The following is a 21942-nucleotide window of genomic DNA, read 5'->3' on the forward strand; positions in this document are numbered from 1 at the left end:
TTCAGCTTAGATTGTAGTTGCCACATAGAGTTACCTTCAATTCTTGTTTCCCAGACTTGTTGTACCACCTGTAGGAAGTAAGGTTGGGTTGTCCAAAAATTCAAAAATCTGAAGTACTTGATATGGATTTGTTGGCTATTATGCGAGTTCAACAGTAATGGTCTATGGTCTGATCCTATTCGGGCCAAATGTTTCACAATATTGCTATTAAATTCATTAGCCCATAGGTCATTGATGAAAACTCTGTCAAGCCTCTTCCATATTCTTTTTTGGGGGCTTCTATTATTGCACCAAGTAAACTTGGGTCCAGTGAATCCAATGTCCATAAGACCACAAGCTTCCATTATACTGATAAAGTCCAGACTTTTACTAGCTCTGTATGGATTTCCTTCACACTTCTCTTCAGGGTCCATAATTACGTTAAAGTCTCCTCCTATACACCATGGTCCATCCCAGAAGTTGTTGATGTTGTCAATGCTATCCCAGAGATCTCTCATTTCCCTGGCAGAGCATTTGGCATAAACTACTGAAACTAGGTAGCCTTTATCAGTGGCCTGATTCTTCATCTTAATAGTAATATGTTGTTCATTGTCCTCCATGATCTCTGAATGGTCCAAATGATTCCAAAAACACCATATTTTTCCATTTGAGTTGGCACAACAGTGATGATAGCCAAGAAATATCCTGTAACCATTTATTTTGCTTTTGTCAACAAATGGTTCAAAATAGCTATAAAAACCATTCTGTTGATATTAGCAAGTCTTTTGAGTCTATGAATAGCTTTTTTTGATCTAACTCCCCTTATATTCCAAAAAATTGTACTTATCATTGGAAACTTGAGGATATAATATTTTTGTTACTACCTCCTCCCTGATTAGATGAGTTAGTCTTGTTCCTGTTATTTTTTCCCTTCTTTCTACTGTTGTTCCTTGTTTTGCTGGTTCTTTCCTCTTTGTTTTGTTCCTGGCTATTGCCTTTATCATTGGTCACTGATTCTTGGTAATCTTCCTTTTCCATTTGTGGAACTTCCCTCATGCTGTGATCCTGCCCCTTGTTTTCTTGGATATTTTGTCCAGCATTTATCTCCACAAATAACTCTATGCGACTGCTAGATTGTGCTTCTTCCTGCCCTTTTTCTTTGTCTCCATCTTTATGTTTCTCCATTTCATCAACATTCTTATCATATTTTATGTCAGTGTTCTTTCCTCCCTCCTGCTCTTGGATATTATTGCTATTTTCACCCTCATCAAGATCTTCTTTGTCATTATCCTTATAACTCTAATCCTTAGAGTTCTCTTTTTGCCTCTCTTGCTTTTTCTTATTTTGTTCTTCCATGCTTTCCATTTCGTTAAGTTGGACATTGTCTTCCTCCTCATTTCCAATCATCTTTTTTTTTCTGCCCTGTTTTATAGTAGCAGCTACCATAACAATGTTTTCTTTTTTGGCATTTTCTTTTTTTTTATACTTTTTTTGTTTCCCTGCCTTTTTCTCTTTTATATTCTGTTGTGCAGCACCAGCTTTGAATTTCATTTCTTGTTGTTTCTCCACTCCTATCTTTCCTTCTTCCCCCTGCTGTTTTTGTTTTTTCACTCCCTCTTTTGGCAAAGACTCTTCATTGTTGTTCTTTACCCTTTCCTCACTTTGACTTCCTCCTGCTTTGTTCCCTTTCTCTGTTACTTTAGTGTCCTTGTTATATCTCCCTTCTGTTATCTCCTCTTCCTCATTACGTATTTCATTGTTTCCATTGGTCTCTTTTTCCTTATCTTCCTTTTGTTTCACTCTTCTACACTGCAATATCGAATGGCCCAAGATTCTACAATGAACACAGAATTTAAGGGGGTTTTCATATTCAATCTTTTGAGTAAAACCTTTACGAGGACAATTCTCATTCTCAGAACCTATCCAGATAGAGTTTATTTTGGGTTTGGTCAGGTCTATTTCAACACGAACTTTTGCCATACTTGGTCTCGTTCTTCGTTCAGTTGCAAGACCCATAGTCAAAGGAACACCTAAAGGAGCTACGATCTGCTTAATGTAATTCCAGGCATGGCAATGGAAAGGAAGTTCCGGCAGTAATACCCAGATTGGTACTATCGGAGAATCCTGTTCCGGCGTAAAATCCTGTGTCCATTTTTCTAACCACATCACCTGGCCATCTATTTCAATCGATCTCTTATACCAAACCGATTTAAATTCTCCTTCACAAGAGAAGTCAATAAAAACAGTATGATAATCGAAAACACCAATTGAAACTGTACCTCTCACTGTGATTTTCTCCTTGAATATGGTTCTTATCCTGTCGATTTGTGGTCGGGTTTTGATGAATTTGCCTATGAGAGTAAACTTACATACATCTGTCATAACTCTATAGAATTCATTAGTATTGAACAGAACAATAGTTTTTCCGTCATGTCTTGTGTATGATGCTTTAACATTAGGGTTACCCAGTCGGGTATTTGGATTTTGGGTTGAATTCGATAAAATTGCTTCAGCATAGTTGTTATGAATTGCAATTGGAGGTTTCTCTGGGATCGCATTGGTCTGTGGAGTCTTGTTCTCCATCTCACGTGCCGTTTCCGACAAAGCCGGCGTCCCCAAGGGCCGGGGCGTGTTGCTCAGACGCGGTGAGATAGGGAAAATCTACCCGTTATCAGTTAACGGTCTATTTTGTATGGAGAGAGTATGCTTTTTTTATCCAAGGCCAAACTAGTTAAGTTTAAGGATGGATTTGAGTTAACCCCGATCAACATCAGGTCAAGACGACCCCAAATTGGTGTTTTGAGCATTCCAGCAAGTTCGTAGAGTGTTTTATGATCGATGTGCATATTTGGTTTGTATCTGGGCGGTTTGGAACGAGTTTCGGGCATCAAATCAAAATTTGGGAGATTTTTATCTGGTGTATGGTGCTAGCAATTACCCTTCGCGATCATGATAGAGGGATCTCTTTCACGATAAAGGCCAAGGCTAAGGCACCACGATCACGACATGGGCATAGTATTCGCAAAGAGGGTGGAATCAGCGCATGCATCGCGTTCGCGGAGGGGCTCATGCGTTCGCAATGGGGTTCGCGTCAGTAGTCTTCGCGATAATGAAGGTGGTCTTGTGATCGTGATGAAGGGTGTACCTACGCAGAATGTTAAATCAAATTTGACTTGACATTTCATAATTTGATTTTACGAGTTTTAGAGCTCAGATTTTGGCAATTTTGGTGGCTAACCACTCGTTTTTAAGAGGGGTAAGATTCTAACCTTGATTTTGGTATTTTCCGTAATTTTTGTCATTCAATAGTGTTTTACTCCAAGTTTGGGTGGATGAAATTGAGAATTTGAGCCCTAAGCTTATGAGAATTAAAATCATGAATTTGGATGTCGATTCGTGAACGGATTTAGGTGAATTTTGAGATTTAGGTTATTTGGGTTATGGGTAATCCGATTTTCAATAAAATTCAAGTTTTAACCTCGGGGGCTAGGGGTTGACTTTTTAGTTCAAATTATTTTATATAGCGATATAGGTATCATTGGACTTGTTTAACCTCGTAGAGTACTATTTTGACTAGACTAAACTTGCTTGCTAAATTCGGATGTAGTAAAGCTTTTGGAAGACTTAAGCTTCGCTCGGATCGAGATTGGGATCGTTCAAAAGCGTTGAGGAATGGCAAGTCCATTCGTGACTTTGGGACTTCAAGTCTAAGCTAGTCATGTTGAGACTTACTAGACTCTTTATGAAGTGTGACTAATTAAGGAGAGAAATGGGGAAATGGGAGTCCCATGCTCGTAAGGTGATGAGCACTTGCATGGGTACCGGTGTCATGTTATGGATAAATTAATAAACATGTAATTAATGGCGTATTCAAGAATATGAAAACATGTGGGCATTAGCTGGTAGATACTTATTTGACTTGACCGTCTCGTTATATTTGGGCTTGATGTAGCCAAACCTGATTAGTCGTCATGATATTTATTAACTGTGTATACATCACTCTAATACACGTCTAAATAATGACAATGAGCTATTTATAGCATCTCTTTACTACAATGTAATTACGTGTTGGTTGCATAATTATTTCATGTTTTCATATGATATCTCTGGTATATTTAACTTGGTGTGTCATATGGTGATAGTCTGATGTGATCCGATTGGATTTGGTTTCGGATGGAGTGAAGATGTTATAGCCAACATTGGTTGGATACCCAATGTGATCTGCGAGATGTGGTTCCGGGTAAGTATATGCACCCCACGAGTCCCTCATGGGTCACGTGAAATCTACCGCAAGAGCTTATGTATACTGGGGTATAATGTTCATTGCATTTCATTTTGTCTCATCGCTATTTGACTCTATTTGATGTGATTTGAACTTGTAATTGGATTCTTGAGAAGGATCGGGCCCTTTTGTTTTACCTGATGGAATATCGTTGAGATTGTTGAACTTATTAGTGGATTCTTGGGAAGAATCATAATCAACTACTCTATAAATTGATTTTACCTACTTTCTTGGTTAAAAAATAAATCCTTATCTAGTTATGAAGGCATTTCATCTCTTATTCGCTAGTTTCTGTAGATTAATAGACTATGGATCCATTCCATCTCTTAACTACTAAAGTTTACTTGATAATCTTCTTGAACTGGTTGCTAACAAAGTGTGTGTTGACACCCAATTTTGTCCCGTCTCTCTGCCAAAATACCTATTTTTAAGCTTCTAATATTTTTTGGAAAAAAATAAAAAATATATATTATGTTTACTATAATTATTAGCCTCTTATCAATACCGCCATTGTATCATTCTATCAATTATTATTATTTACCGTATTATTATTATTATTATTCACAATTTTTATCATTTCGGCATTTTACCAGCTTACGCGCACGCATCGCATTTATCTTTGCATAATTAAATAAAAAGTATTTATTTTAGTGCGGATTTTCGAAGAAAAAATAATATATATTATTACACGGCTATCATAACACCATATGATCTTATTACCCGAGTCTAATAATCACACATTTTTTGGTATTAAGTAATATTTTGTCACCCTCGGTATATTCATTAATTAAAATGGGTCTTTTATTCAAATTTAAAGCCAAACTATTTCTTGCACTCGGTCTGTATTTTGACTTACCGGACCCCAAATCAAAGTCCGATTAACTCCTAACATTTTTTGGATTAGATCATATTTTTTATCTCAATTTTTAGACCAGTCCATATTTTTAATTCATTAGCCCATTTTTAATACCCGGTCTAAAAATTGACCCGGTCCATAAATGAACCGGGTCTGACCCATCTCGTCCAAAAAAAGGGGAAAACCCTTATTTCCCCTCATTTCCCATCCCCGCCGTTTCTCCTCCATCTCTTTCCCTCTCCCTTTACCCCTAACCCTAGCGCCGCCCATCTCCCTCACCTGACGCCCCACGTTTCTTCTGCCAACTCCACCACCGTCCGACACCTCCACTCACCCGACATCTCTGACGCACACGCACCCCTCTGTCATCTCCACCGCACCTTTACGTCCGACACCTCCACTCACCCGACATCTCTGACGCACACGCACCCCTCTGTCATCTCCACCGCACCTTTACCCCCACGCGTCTGACCTCACCACCTTCGTCTGTCGCCACCACCTGACACACCCATACCCTGACACACCCACTCCTCTGACACCCACGTTACCCCTGTCACACCCACGCTACCCTCACCATCACCCCAGCTCGTTTTGTCTCCCCCGCTCCTCTCTCCTTTTTCTTCAACTCAAAAGAGCCAAAACCCTATAAATGGTCGGCGTTGAATCCGAAATGGGACAGGTTGGAAAACCCCCAAAAATTGCCTTGCAAAGCCAGAGGTGAACCCGAAATCCCCTTTCAAAAAATGAGTTCTTGAATCCCCATAAATCCCCTACAAAAATAGGGATTTCAAATTGCAAAAAAAAATGCTCTGAAAATCAAAGTTCTGAAACGAGTTTTGAAACCCCGAAAAAGCTCTAAAATATGAGTCTTTTAGTCGCCTATAATTCCCCAAAATACGAGTTCTATTAGCAATTTCAATTTTGTTTTATTATCAAATCAAAATATCAAACCAATTTTATTCTCGTTTACTTTGGTGCTGCTGTGAGTCCGAGCATCGCAAGCTCGGGTTCGGCGGTGTTCGAGGTAGATATCGAAACCCTCGCCTCACTTCGCTGCGCCCGAAGAAGGTAACCTTTTCTCTTTAAACCATTTTGCTCATAGTTTGGTCTACATATGTGTGTGCTCTGTTTGGCGTTTTAGAGGAACTCGTCTTAATTTGTCTTGTGTACTGATTTTATTTTTCTGTTTGTTATGTGTTTGTTAATACTTGTGATCGATAATTAAAACTAAGGATTAGTTCAGAGTTGTTATGTAGTTTCAGTATCATAAGTCTGTTTCTGTTTAGTTTAATGTAATACCATTTGCTTATAGGTTAGCTCAGCTGCTATTGCATTATTACTTTAACATAGCCCAATTTTCAGTTTGGCGTTAGCTTTGTCTGATTACTCCTTAAGTATATTATTGGCTTTTATGTGAGTTTGGATGCTGTTTATTATCTTATTTGACTGGTGTTCATGGCAATTCATTCTTGATCATGTATCCTCGCTCCATAAATTTAATTCAATTTAAGACGTCGAATGTTTTCCGATTAGTGTTTAATTTATCTTATACTTCTAGTACGCCTGTTATAGTTTGGGTTCATTTATGCTTCATCCTATTTCCTGGAACTTGTTTTGGTTTCATGTTTGGACAATTGGATGAATGATTTAAGTATGAGATCGATTGGAGATTGCTGATTTCTTATAATTTCAATTTGGTTTAGGCAGTTTGCTACTTTGACTAACTGTACAATAGTTTAAATCAAGCATTGGTCTGTGTCTTATTGCCACCATAGTGATCCAAACCTGGCCCAGTTGTTAGCAGGTTAAGGAATTCCAATGTGATTTAGTCCATGGTTCATTGATAGATTACAAGTTGGTTAAAATATGTAAAGAATTTCTATCCAATATAGGCCTGTTAGACTATCACTGGATTTACTTGTTGTCTAGGCATAAGTCAATCTGAGCTGTAGGCTCGTTAATTTAATCACCATGAGTCATGTGCAAAGCCTTCAAATCTGCCTAAGTGTCAATGTGTTTAGCAGTATGCTCTTGGGTTTTCCTCTGTTGGATTTGAACCTATTCTTCATCATTGCATATAGCAGTCATTCTTTGAATGTCGCATGAACATGCTAAATGCATATTGCTCCTTCCTGATGCCCTGGATAAATTTAAAACTTTGGTATCTGGCAGTCTATTATTTGTGTGAGAAATGCTATTTTCCATTTTTTGCTTGATGGTAGAATAAAGAAGCAGAACTGATGGAGTAAAAACTGGCTGGCAACGCGTAATTTGTTCTTGTATTATTAGCGCTTAGCATGATATATGAATTTGTGATTTGTGTAAAGTTAAAAGAGGCCATTTGTGATTTCAGTTGAATGGGATCATAAGTTACTGGCAATAGTGATAGTTTGTTATAGTCATCAGTGTTTAGCTTCGAAATAGAAAAAGGAGAACTAGAAAATATGCCTGAATATTATAAGCATCCTTCCTGAGTTCAACAGGTGTTTTACACGTCGCAAATATGCCATGTTTAGGCTTGATATATGTTATACGTTGCCAATATACTTAATCTATAGTCCGAGCATCTCCACATGGATAAATATGTATTAGCAGGTCCTGTGTGCATGTCTATAGTATCATTTGATGCTGTTTAAATTCTGTGCGTTGTTGCAAGTGTATTTCTGTGGGTTATGCATATTTACGTAATTACTGGTATACCTCTATTTAAAACAGCTATGAACGTGTATACATGAAGTACACTTAAATATACATAGTATATACACAATTTGCTGATTTGTTTTGAGTTTGCATTTTTACGTTTAACCTTATCCATTGATAATATACTAATCCTCTTCCTTTCATTTTATGCATGACCATCGCATACGAGTCCGAGGGACTCGTCTTCCTCCGCATTCGGTGTTGGGCTAAAACCCGACATAATCTCCCTCGCATCAGCTCTGTCCGCAGCAAATAAAAATTCTGGGCTAAAAGCCCAACAGCAGCAGCAGCTGGCCCATTTGATTTATTACCCTTTCATTTTATTTTGTGCTCACTGATTTGTATTAGGAAACTAACTTTTTAGTTTTAGATAAATCTGGATCAATTAGTAGGTTTGGTTAGAGAATGGGTAGTTAGTTTAAGGGAAAGAACTAAAAAATATTTTGTGAACATCTTTTAAGATTATCTAAATTATGCACGCGTTTAGCCGAATGCAGTTAATAATACATAATTTTATTTATACTTCTAAAAAATGCAAAGTCAATTAATATTTCATCGTTTAGTTTGTTCCAAGTATTTATTAAAACACTCCACAACCTGCGTATTCTTCTATTTTTATTTCATGCAACATCTTATTTTTTAATAGCATTATTATTTAAAGTCTTTTGCAACATTTCCAAATTTTATTTGTTTTGAACGGCGTTTGAATTTTCCTCTTTTATGCAAATTATCATATTTTCCTACAAATTTCATTCTAAATAACATTTTATTTAAAGCATTAGTAATATTTACGAATTTTATAGCATATGAAATCTCCTTTGATACAAATTATTCACATTGTTCTATAAGTTTATTAGCATGCTTATTTAAAGCCTCAGCAATGTTTATAAATTTTTATTTCAAATAGCATTTTGAAATCTCCTCTTATGCAAATTACTAGTCTTATTTTTAATATCCTTATTATTTGAAATCCTTTATATGTTTTATTATGAATAGCATTTACAATATTTTCATTTAAAATCTAAGCGACATTCATAAGTCCTATTCTAAAAAATGGCATTTAAAGTTTTCTTTTATATTGTATTTTCTGTAAACCTTATTTTCACTAATATTTTCCTTCTAAAACTTTAGCAACATTTGTGAACCATTTTAAAATTTAAGCATTATATTTACTCTAAATTAATTAACCTAAGTTTGGTCGGATAACCGTAAGTTAACGGATTCTAAAGGATGCCTAACCCCTTCCCTTTAGGATAATATAGAGCCCTTACCTAGAATCACACTGGTTAAGCAGACTATTAACGGAGGTTTAGTTTTAACTTTACCTTCGTTAACAATTAGGTGTCCTAATTCACCGTAAATTAATTAGGTGGCGACTCCTTAAAACAAAAGAATAAATGGGAATCACCAATACGTCATACTCCTAAATCAACCCGGTTAAAATGGGGTGTGACAGCTTGGCGACTCCGCTGGGGACTTTAGGCTCTAACCATAACAGACTTAGGTTAATAGTTAATTTGTTGAATATCTTGTTTGTTTTCTTTTTGCCTTCATTATTGCTTTTCCCTTATATGCTTTTAAGTGTTTGTATTTTATTCCTTATGTAAATTTTTCTATGTAATATGTATATTATTGCTTTCCTTAAATTGGCATTTCGCTCATATTTCTTCCACTCCTGGAAAACTCACACATATTCACACACTTAAAGCGGCTTCGCAGTTTGCGCCCGTGCACTACTAAATTACCCCATTAGTTGGATTGGTCTTGTGGATTTAGTCGATCGGCGGTGCAGTCGACGGCCACAGACTTTCCACTTCCAAGTTGTCCGCTTGGGGGAGCCTTGTGTCATAGGAAAACCATTCTTAGTCTACCTAGGGTAGAGCAAAACCAAAACCTTGTAAGGACATGCATCATTTTAAACCTAGGAAGCTTAATACCCTTGGTGTATTAAGTTCATTAGTCAACCTTACCAAATGTCCAAATGAGTCTATGACTCTAAGTGACACTACTCACTATCTATGTGCATTATTTGAAGGACAAATATGTGGAATATGTGGACCTAATACTCTATAGATAAATATTTCAAGGAAACTGACATTTTGTTGCAGGTTGCCGTGGAGCATTAATTAATGCCGGAGGTTGAAGACAACCAAAGGAAATTAGTGAAGTTGAAGTATTAGATATCTTAGGTTGATTTTGAGATGTATTATTGGCATGTAATAATTTTTATTCTTGCAAATTACTTTTAGGAGGAGTTGTGGAATAATACATAAAAGACATGTTTGTCCTTCAAATATTCGTTAGGCCTACCTCTGGCATAAAGAGGTCCCTTGCATTATAAAACGCGATGTATTATGTGCAATAATGTGTTTATATGCAATAATATGTCCTTACCGTATACTGACTCATTTTCTTTTTTCTTTTTCTTGTTTTTTCTTTTTTCTTTTTAAAATTTATTTTCAAAATAAAAGGTTGACTTGTGCTAAAGGGGAACTGGCAGAGCATCCATATTTCACACGGTCTAGAGCCAAGAAATCAGACTCTGACTCATCACTAATCATCTGGTTAACTAAAAAGACTCGTTCTAAAATGGAGCAAAGTTTGATCAATGCAACCACTTCATCTGAGCCATCTCTTAGTTTGCCGATCACGAGTGATCCCACATCTTCTAATCATCCAGAAACACATTTGGAGATCATTGCTCGTTTGGAGCGACGAGTTGCTGAATTAAGTCACATGGTACTTCACAACCGGTCATTTTCTCAAACGCCACCACATATGACTCCATCTCATGGGGTTCGTCAGACTTTGCCTATGCCACCTTCATTCCCAAATTTGGACGAATTTAACCAAGCAAATTATTTTACCACCTCTCAGCCGGTTCGTTCCGAACCCCTCACTCAAAATGCTCCCCTTTTATTTACAACCACCTCTTCAAAAACTCAGTTCATACCGCCGGCACATGATGTTACCAATGCACATCAAGTTCCGCCAGTATATACTTATACCACAGCTCCACCCATGACACAAATCCAGGGACAATGTCGCACAGATGTTGATCATTATGTCGAAGTTGAAAATGAGGCACGGTCAATTAATGATGAAATGATAAATAGAAAGCTCAAAAGTTTGGAGGATGCCATGAGAAGTTTGCGTGGACTTGGTAGTAACCAAAGCGTGAGATATGAAGAATTATGTGCATTTCCTGAGGTAGAATTGCCACCAGGTTACAAGATTCCAAAATTTGAGAAGTTTGATGGGTCGGGGAACCCTTTCTTCCATTTGAAGGTCTATTGTGAAAAGTTGATTGGTGTGGGGAAGAATGAAGGGATAAGAGTCAAACTATTCAATCAGAGTTTGAGTGGAAAAGCCTTGGAGTGGTATTCCAAGCAAGATACAACCAAATGGCGTACTTGGGATGACTTGGCGAATGCTTTTGTGGATCATTATAAATTTCATGTCGAGATCGCTCCTGACAGAATCTCGATTACAAAATTAAAGAAGAGGTCAATCGAATCATTTCGCGAATATGCTATACGGTGGAGGGAAGAAGCATCTAGAGTACACCCACCCATGGAGGAGACAGAAATGGTTACTTTCTTCATTCAAGCACTAGAACCGGAATACTATGAACGTTTGGTGACAATGGGCGGAAAAACTTTTGCAGAGGTGATCAAAGCCGGGGACATGATCGAAGATGGCATTAAGACAGGGAGAATAACGAGTCTTGCGGCTTTGCAGTCTACTAGTAGGGCTATACAAACAGGTACTCTCGGAAGCGGAAAGAAAAAAGAAAAGGAAGCAGCCTCGGTAATGGCTTTGGGAAACACCTCGTACCACCATCAACGACCCCCGCGATACCAGCCTAACGCTCACCACTCACAATATTTCCAATATTCTCCATATACATACGATCAAACTTTGTCATCTTACCAACCTCAATCACCACAAACATCCTACCCTGTTTACCATGCACAACCAGCACACCGAGCTCCACGACCACCAACATATCCAGCTCCACCATCACAACCTTATCATCAAAACAATGCACCCGCACCTCGTCCAAATAAACCGTTTCGAAATTTCACACCATTGGGAGAACCACTGAGCGTTGTTTTTGAAAGACTGCAAGCTTCAGGCTTAGTGTATCCTGTGGAAGGTAGAATTCCAGATCCACTACCTAGAGGCTTTGATCCCACTAAAACATGTTCATATCATTCAGGGGTAAAAGGTCATTCCACTGACCGTTGTTACGCATTGAAGCATAAGGTTGAAGATCTTATTGAAGAAAAACAGATCACGGTCAAGCAACCGGCACCAAATGTGGTTAACAATCCACTCCCGGCCCATGATGGGGCCACGATAAATATGATTGGAATAGGTGAAAATGATGACAATCCAGCCGAATTTATAGTGCCTGTGGATCGTGTGGAAGATCATGATCTTGTAGCCGTTGCTTCTCCGGCTGTAGTGATAAGGGGTTGTGTGCCTGTCGAGATATTAGGAGCTTCATCAACGCCTGTGGAAGTAGTTCAAGCACCAAATCAGTTACTAGTGCTCGATACAAAAGCCGTACCATGGAATTATCAACAAACTGTGATGGAATGTCGAGGAAAGGACGCGATCACTGACAAGGTTAAGACATCAGGAATGACAAGGTCTGGAAGATGCTATTCTCCGGAAGAGCTAGTTAGATTGGGGCAAGTTAAGGAAACCAACGTACCTCCCAAAAGGGTTGTGACTGAATTCGAAGCAGAAGAATTTCTAAGGAAAATTAAAGCTAGTGAGTACTCGGTCGTGGATCAGTTGAAAAAGACCAATGCTCAAATTCGTATTCTCTCTTTGCTTTTGAGTTCGGATATGCACAGAAATGCACTGTTGAAGATCTTGAATGAAGCATATGTCCCAAGCGAAACAGCTAGTGAGGCGTTAGCTGGGATGATTGAGCGCGTACTTGATAGCCATCGAATCAGTTTCGATAATGAAGAACTGCCGCCAGAAGGATGCATGCATAACAAAGCGCTCTATATAACTGTCAAGTGTCGTAACATGTTTGTGGCTAAAGTATTGATTGATGGGGGGTCTGGACTCAACATCTGTCCATTAACAAGTCTGAAGAAGATCGGATATAATGTTAGTGAGCTCAAGACCAGTGATATGAATATTCGAGCATTTGATGGGGCTCAAAGGCGCCCTATTGGGGAAATAGAGTTGAAAGTGTTGATTGGCCCTGTTGAATTCATTATGGATTTTCAAGTACTTGATATTTCCACGACATACAACATGCTGTTAGGTAGGCCGTGGATCCATCTGGCTGGGGCTGTACCATCTACTTTGCACCAAACTGTCAAATTCGAGTGGGATCAGCAACAAATATGTATACATGGAGAAGGGGACACGTCTTTCTATCTAGAGCAATCCACCCCATTCATCGAGGCAGAAGGAGGGTTCGACGGAGCAGCTTACCACGCTTGGGAGGTTGTGAATGTCACTAAAGAGAGTGAAGTGTGTCAAACTCAAGAGTTCAAAAGATCATGCGCCGCAATTATGGTTGCAAAAGAAATGCTGAGAAATGGGTACCAACCTGGATTCGGGTTGGGTAAGACATTAAATGGGCGGATTGAGCCAGTCGTTCTCCCTACGCAACAGTTTACATTCGGTTTGGGATATGAGCCAACTGAGGAAGAAGTGAAGAAAGCACGAAAGAATAAAAGGAAGGAGATTGCATTGCCAAAACCTATTCCTACTATTGATCAAACTTTCTCAAAACCTTCAGATCTGATTGTTGAAGTTGCCTATGATGATATCGTGGAGGGAGTCAAGAACCTGTTCGTGGAAGATGAAGATGATCATGCTGCGATAATCAAAGACTTTGCTGAAATATTGACTTTATAGGCTGCTGAGCCAGGACCTGAGTTGCAAAATTGAACTTCTATCTTAGCCCCGGTTCGTCGGGAGTTTCAGTATTTTCAGTTTAAATTTCCTTTTGTAGTAGGCCGGAGGCATCAACTAGAACGTTTAGTTCCTTTTGTCATGTTGCCTCTATGTTTTGTTACGGCCTTTTTAAATTAAGATTCTGTCATTTTGTTTGCAACGAACTACGTTTGGCCTGACTTCCTGTTGGATACGTAGGCAGCCCACATCGGGTTCGGCCACTCTTTTCAAATCATTTCAGTATCTTTGTTTGTGGTTGGAACTACGTTTGGCCTGACTTCCCGTTGGATACGTAGGCAGCCCACATCGGGTTCGGCCACTTTTTCAAAATATTTCAGTGTTTTTGTTGTATGAGTCGAACTACGTGTGGCCTGATTTCATTTTGGATACGTAGACAACCCATATCGGGTTCGGCCCCCTTTATTAAAAAACAAAACAAACTCAAAAATCTTTATGTTCATCACGAACTACGTCTGGCCTGATTCCTTTGGGAATACGTAGGCAACCCGAGGCGGGTTCGACCCTTCTATTTTAAAATTTTTCAGTTTGGTTCCTATAAAATACATAAGGATTTTTATACAAAACTTGGTCTTCCCCACCGCTTAAATTCATGTGTCTTAGTATCTTGAAACTGGGATAAATTTTTGAAATCGGTCAAATCACTTTCAAAAAAAATTTCATTACAATTTTCTCACTTTTCGATCGTTTAGAACCAAGCGTTTCCAGGACTTGAAACTGGGACAAATTTCGAAGTCGGTCAAATCACTTTCGAAAACTTTCATTATAAGTTCTTATTTTTCAATTGTCCAGAATCAAGCATCTCTAAGACTGCAACTGGGACAAATTTTTAGAAGTAGCATAAAAGTGGTCTTAAACAAAAGTCCATCCATATTTCTAAAATGTGAATAAATTCAAAAATCGAGTCTTCTTAATCATGTTACATATTAGAGCCACTAAGTATTTCCTTTCAAAGTCATCCAAATCTCATTACTTTTATTTTCAAAATACATTTTTTTTTATAACTGAAACTCCCCGGCAAAGCAAGATATGTGGTGAGACATCGAAGAACGTGGACGCAACCGAGACAAAAGTCAATTCAAGGGCCAAGTTCCCCGACATGCACAAGTCAACCAATTTTCTTTTAAACTCACAATTTTTCTTTGTTGAGACAGGTCCAATTAACATGAACACGGTGCATGTATTAAATTATGGGCGTGATCAAAAGTTAACTTTCTTCAAAATGCAAATACTCTTCAGCGTGGATGCAAAGGTAGCTTATGCCGAACGGTGGACGTCGTTCCACTCATCACGAAATTTCAATTGCAACAGTGGACACAAGTTCATCTTCTCAACCAAGGGCTGTAAGTATAATTCTTTTAGACCGAGCTATTGATTCTTATCACTAACAGTTGTTTTAGCTCGTGACATTAATCGATGGATCGAATACATATAATCATGGACACTAACCTTGATCACCTGTTATTGGTTAGAATTCCTCAATTTCGTCATCACTTCATACATGTTCAAATCATTATCAAATTCTTTTAGAATGAAGTATGTTAATAAGATAACAAGATCGAAATATTGCATCGTATATCAAATTGTGGGGGTTAATTATAGATTTAACTTCCGTCACAACGGGACATGGATTAAGATGTGGATATCTTTTTACAATACTATTTCTAAAGTGGACGTGGATTTACATTTACATTGTGGATGCGAGCATGGAAGTAGAAATAGAATTATATTACAAAACAATATACATATAATTGTAGAAAGTGGATACAGATTTATGTTTTCGAAAGTAAAAGTGAATTTATTTTTGCGCCGTATAATGCAGACGTGAAAGTAGATGTAAATTTACTGTTGTACCGTATAATATGGACGTCAAAGTCGACGTGGATTTATATTTTGTACCGTGAAATGCAGACGTAGATTTATATTTTGAACTGTGAAAGTGAACTTGAATTTATTTTTCTGCACCCTGAAAGTGGATGTGGATTTACATTTTTTGCACCATGGGAAGTGGACATGATATTGGCACCCACCTTAAAATGCGGGTATTTCAAAATTCAAATTAGGCACCCACCTTAGAATGCGGGTATGTCAATCTTCAATTTAGGCACCCACCTTATAATGCGGGTATTTCAAAATTTAATTTAGGCACCCACCTTAGAATGCGGGTATGTCAATTTTCAATTTTAGGCACCCACCTTAGAATGCGGGTATTTCAATGTTCAATTTAGGCACCCACCTTAGAATGCGGGTATGTCAATTTCAATCCAGGCACCCACCTTAGAATGCGAGTATTTCAATGTTCAATTCAGGCACCCACCTCCGAATGCGGGTATTTTATATTTCAGTGCAGGCACCCACCTCCGAATGCGGGTATTTTATATTTCAATTCAGGCACCCACCTCCGAATGCGGGTATCTTATATTTTATTTCAGGCACCCACCTCCGAATGCGGGTATTTTATATTTTAGTTCAGGCACCCACCTCCGAATGCGGGAATCTTATATTTTATTTCAGGCACCCACCTCCGAATGCGGGTATTTTATATTTCAGTGCAGGCACCCACCTCCGAATGCGGGTATTTTATATTTCAATTCAGGCACCCACCTCCGAATGCGGATATCTTATATTTTATTTCAGGCACCCACCTCCGAATGCGGGTATTTTATATTTCAATTCAGGCACCCACCTCCGAATGCGGGTATCTTATATTTTATTTCAGGCACCCACCTCCGAATGCGGGTATTTTATATTTCAGTTCAGGCACCCACCTCCGAATGCGGGAATCTTATATTTTATTTCAGGCACCCACCTCCGATTGCGGGTATTTTATATTCAAAGTTCAGGCACCACCTCCGAATGCGGGTATTTTATATTTCAGTGCAGGCACCCACCTCCGAATGCGGGTATTTTATATTTTTATTTCAGGCACCCACCTCCGAACGCGGGTATTTTATATTCAAAGTTCAGGCACCCACCTCCGAATGCGGGTATTTTATATTTCAGTTCAGGCGCCCACCTCCGAATGCGGATATCTTATATTTCATTTCAGGCACCCACCTCCGAATGCGGGTATTTTATATTTCAGTGCAGGCACCCACCTCCGAATGCGGGTATCTTATATTTCAGTTCAGGCACCCACCTCAGAATGCGGGTATTTTCAAATTCAATTTAGGGGTATTTCAAATTCAATTTTGGATTTAGCTCTCGTTAAAGTGGATCTCAATGTCGACTCAATTGGAAGCCGTAAATTTAATTCATCTCCAAAGCATATTGTGGATTCAACTTTCGAAACAGGGGTTACAAGTGTAAACTTTTCCAACCCTGTCTTATTTACACATATTATTTCTTTATTGCTAACAATTGTTTTGTAGCTTGTGGCTTTTGACAATATCAAAGTTGGCATCACACATCAACTCGTGGAACTTTTTCTTCAGCAGCGAACTGGGGCAATTTGTCGGGAAGGATAATCAGACTTCCGACACGGGTCAAAGATCTACCTCGAACACTCGTCTCTAATTACAAGTATTCTCTTGCATTTCAGCAATTCAATTTTCAGAATTCTCAAGTTTATATCATAATACCCAGTGTTATCATAATTCAACACTGGGACAATATTTTGCAAGCTTCGCGCCAATCGGGGTTCAAGTGTCGTAAGTATCCCAGAACTACACTCGACCTGATTCTCGTAAAGCCCGAGATATGTAGGCAACTCAGAGACCGAAGTCCGGTCATAATCCTCTCAAGTTTCCTTTAGCCGGGACAAAATAGGCTACTAAGTCAACGTCTTTGCCCGACAACTCTTTTCATCATTACCGGGCAAAGAGGGACAAGTTGTTGACACCCAATTTTGTCCCGTCTCACTGCCAAAATACCTATTTTTAAGCTTCTAATATTTTTTGGAAAAAAATAAAAAATATATATTATGTTTACTATAATTATTAGTCTCTTATAAATACCGTCATTGTATCATTCTATCAATTATTATTATTTACCGTATTATTATTATTATTATTATTACTATTATTATTATTATTATTATTATTATTATTATTATTATTATTCACAATTTTTATCATTTCGGCATTTTACCAGCTTACGCGCACGCATCGCATTTATCTTTGCATAATTAAATAAAAAGTATTTATTTTAGTGCGGATTTTCGAAGAAAAATAATATATATTATTACACGGCTATCATAACACCATATGATCTTATTACCCGAGTCTAATAATCACACATTTTTTGGTATTAAGTAATATTTTGTCACCCTCGGTATATTCATTAATTAAAATGGGTCTTTTATTCAAATTTAAAGCCAAACTATTTCTTGCACTCGGTCCGTATTTTGACTTACCGGACCCCAAATCAAAGTCCGATTAACTCCTAACATTTTTTTGATTAGATCATATTTTTTATCTCAATTTTTAGACCAGTCCATATTTTTAATTCATTAGCCCATTTTTAATACCCGGTCTAAAAATTGACCCGGTCCATAAATGAACCGGGTCTGACCCATCTCGTCCAAAAAAAGGGGAAAACCCTTATTTCCCCTCATTTCCCATCCCCGCCGTTTCTCCTCCATCTCTTTCCCTCTCCCTTTACCCCTAACCCTAGCGTCGCCCATCTCCCTCACCTGACGCCCCACGTTTCTTCTGCCAACTCCACCACCGTCCGACACCTCCACTCACCCGACATCTCTGACGCACACGCACCCCTCTGTCATCTCCACCGCACCTTTATGTCCGACACCTCCACTCACCCGACATCTCTGACGCACACGCACCCCTCTGTCATCTCCACCGCACCTTTACCCCCACGCGTCTGACCTCACCACCTTCGTCTGTCGCCACCACCTGACACACCCATACCCTGACACACCCACTCCTCTGACACCCATGTTACCCCTGTCACACCCACGCTACCCTCACCATCACCCCAGCTCGTTTTGTCTCCCCCGCTCCTCTCTCCTTTTTCTTCAACTCAAAAGAGCCAAAACCCTATAAATGGTCGGCGTTGAATCCGAAATGGGACAGGTTGGAAAACCCCCAAAAATTACCTTGCAAAGCCAGAGGTGAACCCGAAATCCCCTTTCAAAAAATGAGTTCTTGAATCCCCATAAATCCCCTACAAAAATAGGGATTTCGAATCGCAAAAAAAAATGCTCTGAAAATCAAAGTTCTGAAACAAGTTTTGAAACCCCGAAAAAGCTCTAAAATATGAGTCTTTTAGTCGCCTATAATTCCCCAAAATACGAGTTCTATTAGCAATTTCAATTTTGTTTTATTATCAAATCAAAATATCAAACCAATTTTATTCTCGTTTACTTTGGTGCTGCTGTGAGTCCGAGCATCGCAAGCTCGGGTTCGGCGGTGTTCGAGGTAGATATCGAAACCCTCGCCTCACTTCGCTGCGCCCGAAGAAGGTAACCTTTTCTCTTTAAACCATTTTGCTCATAGTTTGGTCTACATATGTGTGTGCTCTGTTTGGCGTTTTAGAGGAACTCGTCTTAATTTGTCTTGTGTACTGATTTTATTTTTCTGTTTGTTATGTGTTTGTTAATACTTGTGATCGATAATTAAAACTAAGTATTAGTTCAGAGTTGTTATGTAGTTTCAGTATCATAAGTCTGTTTCTGTTTAGTTTAATGTAATACCATTTGCTTATAGGTTAGCTCAGCTGCTATTGCATTATTACTTTAACATAGCCCAATTTTCAGTTTGGCGTTAGCTTTGTCTGATTACTCCTTAAGTATATTATTGGCTTTTATGTGAGTTTGGATGTTGTTATCTTATTTGACTGGTGTTCATGGCAATTCATTCTTGATCATGTATCCTCGCTCCATAAATTTAATTCAATTTAAGACGTCGAATGTTTTCCGATTAGTGTTTAATTTATCTTATACTTCTAGTACGCCTGTTATAGTTTGGGTTCATTTATGCTTCATCCTATTTCCTGGAACTTGTTTTGGTTTCATGTTTGGACAATTGGATGAATGATTTAAGTATGAGATCGATTGGAGATTGCTGATTTCTTATAATTTCAATTTGGTTTAGGCAGTTTGCTACTTTGACTAACTGTACAATAGTTTAAATCAAGCATTGGTCTGTGTCTTATTGCCACCATAGTGATCCAAACCTGGCCCAGTTGTTAGCAGGTTAAGGAATTCCAATGTGATTTAGTCCATGGTTCATTGATAGATTACAAGTTGGTTAAAATATGTAAAGAATTTCTATCCAATATAGGCCTGTTAGACTATCACTGGATTTACTTGTTGTCTAGGCATAAGTCAATCTGAGCTGTAGGCTCGTTAATTTAATCACCATGAGTCATGTGCAAAGCCTTCAAATCTGCCTAAGTGTCAATGTGTTTAGCAGTATGCTCTTGGGTTTTCCTCTGTTGGATTTGAACCTATTCTTCATCATTGCATATAGCAGTCATTCTTTGAATGTCGCATGAACATGCTAAATGCATATTGCTCCTTCCTGATGCCCTGGATAAATTTAAAACTTTGGTATCTGGCAGTCTATTATTTGTGTGAGAAATGCTATTTTCCATTTTTTGCTTGATGGTAGAATAAAGAAGCAGAACTGATGGAGTAAAAACTGGTTGGCAACGCGTAATTTGTTCTTGTATTATTAGCGCTTAGCATGATATATGAATTTGTGATTTGTGTAAAGTTAAAAGAGGCCATTTGTGATTTCAGTTGAATGGGATCATAAGTTACTGGCAATAGTGATAGTTTGTTATAGTCATCAGTGTTTAGCTTCGAAATAGAAAAAGGAGAACTAGAAAATATGCCTGAATATTATAAGCATCCTTCCTGAGTTCAACAGGTGTTTTACACGTCGCAAATATGCCATGTTTAGGCTTGATATATGTTATACGTTGCCAATATACTTAATCTATAGTCCGAGCATCTCCACATGGATAAATATGTATTAGCAGGTCCTGTGTGCATGTCTATAGTATCATTTGATGCTGTTTAAATTCTGTGCGTTGTTGCAAGTGTATTTCTGTGGGTTATGCATATTTACGTAATTACTGGTATACCTCTATTTAAAACAGCTATGAACGTGTATACATGAAGTACACTTAAATATACATAGTATATACACAATTTGCTGATTTGTTTTGAGTTTGCATTTTTACGTTTAACCTTATCCATTGATAATATACTAATCCTCTTCCTTTCATTTTATGCATGACCATCGCATACGAGTCCGAGGGACTCGTCTTCCTCCGCATTCGGTGTTGGGCTAAAACCCGACATAATCTCCCTCGCATCAGCTCTGTCCGCAGCAAATAAAAATTCTGGGCTAAAAGCCCAACAGCAGCAGCAGCTGGCCCATTTGATTTATTACCCTTTCATTTTATTTTGTGCTCACTGATTTGTATTAGGAAACTAACTTTTTAGTTTTAGATAAATCTGGATCAATTAGTAGGTTTGGTTAGAGAATGGGTAGTTAGTTTAAGGGAAAGAACTAAAAAATATTTTGTGAACATCTTTTAAGATTATCTAAATTATGCACGCGTTTAGCCGAATGCAGTTAATAATACATAATTTTATTTATACTTCTAAAAAATGCAAAGTCAATTAATATTTCATCGTTTAGTTTGTTCCAAGTATTTATTAAAACACTCCACAACCTGCGTATTCTTCTATTTTTATTTCATGCAACATCTTATTTTTTAATAGCATTATTATTTAAAGTCTTTTGCAACATTTCCAAATTTTATTTGTTTTGAACGGCGTTTGAATTTTCCTCTTTTATGCAAATTATCATATTTTCCTACAAATTTCATTCTAAATAACATTTTATTTAAAGCATTAGTAATATTTACGAATTTTATAGCATATGAAATCTCCTTTGATACAAATTATTCACATTGTTCTATAAGTTTATTAGCATGCTTATTTAAAGCCTCAGCAATGTTTATAAATTTTTATTTCAAATAGCATTTTGAAATCTCCTCTTATGCAAATTACTAGTCTTATTTTTAATATCCTTATTATTTGAAATCCTTTATATGTTTTATTATGAATAGCATTTACAATATTTTCATTTAAAATCTAAGCGACATTCATAAGTCCTATTCTAAAAAATGGCATTTAAAGTTTTCTTTTATATTGTATTTTCTGTAAACCTTATTTTCACTAATATTTTCCTTCTAA

At 37.8% G+C, this 21942-nt stretch overlaps 1 long non-coding RNA gene across 1 annotated transcript; it reads right to left on the reverse strand.

The window, feature by feature from the left end:
• Nucleotides 1-5132: 5132 nt before the first annotated feature.
• LOC132620336 (uncharacterized) lies at nucleotides 5133-5786 on the reverse strand. Its single transcript, XR_009574785.1, has 3 exons — nucleotides 5638-5786; nucleotides 5513-5589; nucleotides 5133-5441 (listed from the first exon to the last, which is right to left on the reverse strand). It is a non-coding gene; the product is annotated as an uncharacterized LOC132620336 (long non-coding RNA).
• Nucleotides 5787-21942: the final 16156 nt, after the last annotated feature.

Source organism: Lycium barbarum, chromosome 11 (assembly GCF_019175385.1).
Source record: "Lycium barbarum isolate Lr01 chromosome 11, ASM1917538v2, whole genome shotgun sequence".
NCBI lineage: Eukaryota > Viridiplantae > Streptophyta > Magnoliopsida > Solanales > Solanaceae > Lycium > Lycium barbarum.